Here is a 5396-nt window from a genome sequence, read left to right on the forward strand (position 1 = left end):
GTCTGTTCGTGGTTGTCCGCAAAATATGTAAGGAAAAGAAAGAATCTCAGAATGATAATCATGGAACAGACCAATGGGTGAATTGTTTTCAGCCGGGCCTACACACAATATTTGATTAAATTCCCTGAAATCCACCGACTGCAAAAAAGTGTCCATGTTACCCGTCATGCGCTCAGGGAAATCATCATCTTCTGTCCAATCATCAATTTCAGCATTAAAGTCCATTGCTGCAGTTGTTTCAGGCATGCATAATGGTGCTGTTTCATTGTTTTCAAGCCATGTTTCATTCACAACAATCCCTTCATTTCTAAATAATGAACTGTTGTTTACAAGCCATTTGCAGCAGCAAAAACTTTATTTGGCCTAACATTTTCAAATGCTACATGATGTTTGTACGAAAGTTTGCGTTTCAATTTCAGCATAATTGTTTCTGTATCATTTATCATTCTTGGCAATGACTTGATTGTACTGTTTACATCTGCTGGTACGTTCACAACATTACCTTTCAGATTCAATTGCCCTCCTCTAGGCAGTTCTTGCAATTGCATGAATGGTAATCTTGGTGAAACCAATCTTTCTTCCAAATTTGAAAGACCTAATTCTTGTGGTTTGTTTGGAAATTTAAGACCATTGTTCAACCAAAGCTGGGGTGTTTTCCCCAATTTAATTGCCGTTAAACAAGTCTGACATATCCATTCCTTTCCCTCAACACTCAAAAGCTTGTTCAGATATTACTGAAATGTGTAACTTCCGTGTATACAATCCCTTCATTTCTAAATAATGAACTGTTGTTTACAAGCCATTTGCAGCAGCAAAAACTTTATTTGGCCTAACATTTTCAAATGCTACATGATGTTTGTACGAAAGTTTGCGTTTCAATTTCAGCATAATTGTTTCTGTATCATTTATCATTCTTGGCAATGACTTGATTGTACTGTTTACATCTGCTGGTACGTTCACAACATTACCTTTCAGATTCAATTGCCCTCCTCTAGGCAGTTCTTGCAATTGCATGAATGGTAATCTTGGTGAAACCAATCTTTCTTCCAAATTTGAAAGACCTAATTCTTGTGGTTTGTTTGGAAATTTAAGACCATTGTTCAACCAAAGCTGGGGTGTTTTCCCCAATTTAATTGCCGTTAAACAAGTCTGACATATCCATTCCTTTCCCTCAACACTCAAAAGCTTGTTCAGATATTACTGAAATGTGTAACTTCCGTGTATAGATACATTGGAAGCATTTCTGATAGAATGACGAAAGAACGTTTGAGTACAACAGGAACATACATAATCTGGTCCATGTGAAACCAGTCTTTTGAAATTTGAACAAATATCTGTGTCATTTGAGTTCTTGTCTAAGCATGTTTTAGCTGTTGATGCATACCGGTCATCAATCATATTCCTGAAAGATGTGCCAATCATCAAATCCTGCAATGCATGTTTCTGGTTTGAATGATTTTCTGTGTTGAAAGAGTTCTCTTTCTGAGGAACCCTTCTGGTTTGTTCTTTTATTATGAATCCTTGCTTGTCATCAAGTATGTGGATAATAAATTTGCAGTATGTCCAATGTGTTGACATTTAGATAGAATGCAAATCAAATTGCAAGGTATCAAGGTCAGTTCCACCAACAGATAGTGCCAATGAACAAAAGAATTTGTAAAATTATTGGACTGACTGAACTTGTCCTATTACACATGTACCAGCTGGGCAACACAATCCAACAACATTTCGAGCATGACTGTCAAATATGAAAAATGATGTCCCATCAAAGTGTATTCCAACAGACAAACCACCAAATACTAAAATAATATTGGCCGATGAACTACACGCTTTATTTAAGGCATCTTCTAGTGTGAAAAGATTTTGCCCATCAACTTGAGAATTGTTTTGTAAAATACCAGAGAATACTTTTTTTGACTGACATGGATAGTTTTACGCTTGTACAAAATTTGTTTTGGTATATTACAAGGATCAACTGGTCCAGAGCTGGCAACAGTTGCATGAATTGCATTGTACAAAAAGCTCCCAGCAAAAATGATATCATGTAAATCTTCTTTTTGCATCTGAGCAGGTGCTTTGAAGTACTTTGAAGTTAACAAGAACATTGCACAATTGAGAACACATTGTCGACCTCTCGCATTTTCTGGAAGACATTCGGCAGACTGACTAAAAGCTGATCTCAGTAAGGAAAACATTTTGGTATCACATTTAGCAAAAAGATGCGAAATATTTTAACTGACTGAAAGACATTTACATATTGATGAATATATCGCACACTTACAAGTTGTCATATGTTTAATTCAAGCCATTTTAATGCGGTTCATCTTTCAATATTCTTTATAAGGCTGTACAACTCAAATACTGAAGCTATGATTTGCAGAACCGATAGCAATTCAACGCCAATATCAAATTTCTAACCTGTACACCTAAAGTTACCAATATCAAATTTCTAACCTGTACACCTAAAGTTACCCTAAAGCCATTTTATGCAAAACTGAAAGCTGTTAAACTCCAAGATCAAGTCTTAAAGTTGTTAAACTCCAAGATCAAGAATGAAAGATGTTCAACTCCAAGGTCAAGAATGAAAGCTGTTAAACTCCAAGATCAAGAATGAAAGCCGTTCAACACAAAGATAAAGAATGTAAGCTGTTCAACTCCTAAATCAAGAATGAAAGCTGTCCAACACCAGGATCAAGAATGAAAGTCGTTCAACTCCAAGATCAAGAATGAAACTTTGAAAGCCGTTCAAATCCAAGATGAAGAATGAAAGCTGTTCAAATTCTATAAGATCAAGAATGATCAACTCCAAGATTGAGAATGAAAGCCGTTCAACACCAAGATCAAGAATGAAAGCCGTTCAACTCCAAGATTGAGAATGAAAACCGTTCAACTCCAAGATCAAGATCATATATAGTTCAAACTCAGTGTTCAACTCCAAGATCATAAATTGTTCAACTCCAAGATTATATATTGTTCAACTTCAAGGTCATATATATTTCAAACTCAGTGTTCAACTCCAATATTATATATTGTTCAACTCCAAGATCATATCAATAAAAATTAATTAAATAGAAATATTATCCCACTTAAAGTTGCATCACCACAATTTCATTCATGCTTGTAATCAATATGAAATACTATCCAATTTAAAGTTGCATCCCCACAATTTCATTCATGTTTAATCAATATGAAATATTTTCCAATTTAAAGTTGCATCCCCACAATTTCATTCATGTTTAATCAATATGAAATATTTTCCAACTTAAAGTTGCATCACCACAATTTCATTCATGATGGTCATCGATAGAAATATTATCCCACTTAAAAATGCATCTCCACAATTTCATTCATGCTTGTAATCAATATGAATTACTATCCAATTTAAAGTTTCATCCCCACAATTTCATTCATGCTTGTAATCAATATGAAATACTATCCAATTTAAAGTTGCATCCCCACAATTTCAGTCATAATAGTAATCATTATGTTATATTTTGCCCAACTTAAAGTTGCATCACCACAATCTCAATCATGGTTGTAATCAAAATGATATAGTTTCCAACTTAAAGTTGCATCACCACAATTTCATTCATGATTGTAATCAATTTGAAATATTATCCAACCAGAAGGTGCATCACTACAATATGCTTAAGTAGGATTTTTTTCATATAGGCAATTGTTGTTTTGGATACCCTTTAAACATGATAATGTTTCTTTAACACAAGTCCTGTCTATGAGGCAAGTTACTCATAATTTTACAGTGCACTCTCAGGATTCAATTTTGAGTACGAGGTACAAGGGCTTGTGATCTGAATAATATGATTCTAAAGTACCATAAGATGACAAACTTTTCGTGTGTAAGTTTGTGTATATGTTGTCTAAGTATGTGCCATAGTCTGTTGTGACGGAATGAATTAACTGTCCAAGTTGCATTTTTTTCCTAAATAGTTGTGGTATTAAATGGGTGGAAGAGTAATTATAATTGAAGTCGCCTAGTAAGACTATCTTTGCGTTTTCCGGTACAAGGGCTGACAGATTCTGCAAAAATGTTGTGTAGTTGGCAACAGAAACTGCCATTGGAGGGCAGTAGACAAATCCAAAAAAAATATTGTTACCAAGGGCAGCTATTGCTATTTCAATATATCCAAATGTGTAGACTGTCATATGTTGCACTATATTTCTATGATACACAGCAATACCATGGGCAGAATGATAATTGCTTGAACAGACCAAGTGAAACCCATCTATTTCATATTTACTAGCATCATCTGACAGGCTGCACACTCTAGTTTCAACAAATCCAAGTAGATCTGCTTGCATGAAATTGTTGTCATGTTTAAAGTTTTTTATGTTTCCTCAATGATCTGCAATTCTGGAAGCATAGCGTTATTTCTCCATGTACCTTCAGGCTCAAGTCACGTAAACAAGGCTGTATACATCTTTCAGTTCTCAGCCTTACCATTTCTTTTGCTACATCTTGAGATACACTGATATTTTCTTCATTCATTTTCAAAATATGTACATCAGCTAGACTTGTGACTCTACTTAATCCAACATAATGTATATGATTTACTTTTGACAAACCAAAATGCAGGACCACACCTGTCTTAATAGTGGAACCCTGGGCTTTGTGAATTGTTTTACCGGCTGACATATGAATTGGAAACTGTCTACGTGTAACAACATATGTTTTGTAGTACTGAATTGTAAAATGTCTACATGTCTCCAAAATAGGTGTCCATGATGGATGAATGCCATCCTGATACCAATGTTTGTATCGTGTACGCCAGTTTTGACCAATTGATTTGTCATTAAACAGTACCCACACTATACTACAAAGACATGAATTTTGCACCCTGAAATCGAATTTTTGAACAATGCATGCTGTACCATTGGTTATACCATCTGCAGTGTCTACATTCAGACATATTTCACTAGGTAAACCTAGTCCAAGTGTCAGTGTCTTGGAAAGATTCATTGTCTTGCTTGGATCAGATGGAATTCTAGACAAAACAGTTTCAGTCATAGACTTATTCAAATCCCCTGATATTGAATCAATTGCATCTATTACCACCAATTTGGAATCAGGCATACTGGATAGAATTGAGGTATTATGTTCAAATACATCCTTTTCCTGCAAAACAAATGTGGCAAATCTTTCAGGCCCTTCTGATCCTGACCTTGAAGGTTAATTTGCTGCTTTTTTAGTGTCTCTATATCTTCCATTGTATGCTTGCATTCTCGCAGCCTGTTCAACAGAAGGGCAAAAGCATGATCATCATTTTGTCGCATAATGGTTTTTAGCTCATAAAAGTCGAACAGATCAACCCATACATTTGATGCCATACATGAGTTGAGTAGAGTTGAAAAATTGAGAAAATATCCATGAATCAAAA

Source organism: Mya arenaria, chromosome 2 (assembly GCF_026914265.1).
Source record: "Mya arenaria isolate MELC-2E11 chromosome 2, ASM2691426v1".
Classification (NCBI taxonomy): Eukaryota; Metazoa; Mollusca; class Bivalvia; order Myida; family Myidae; genus Mya; species Mya arenaria.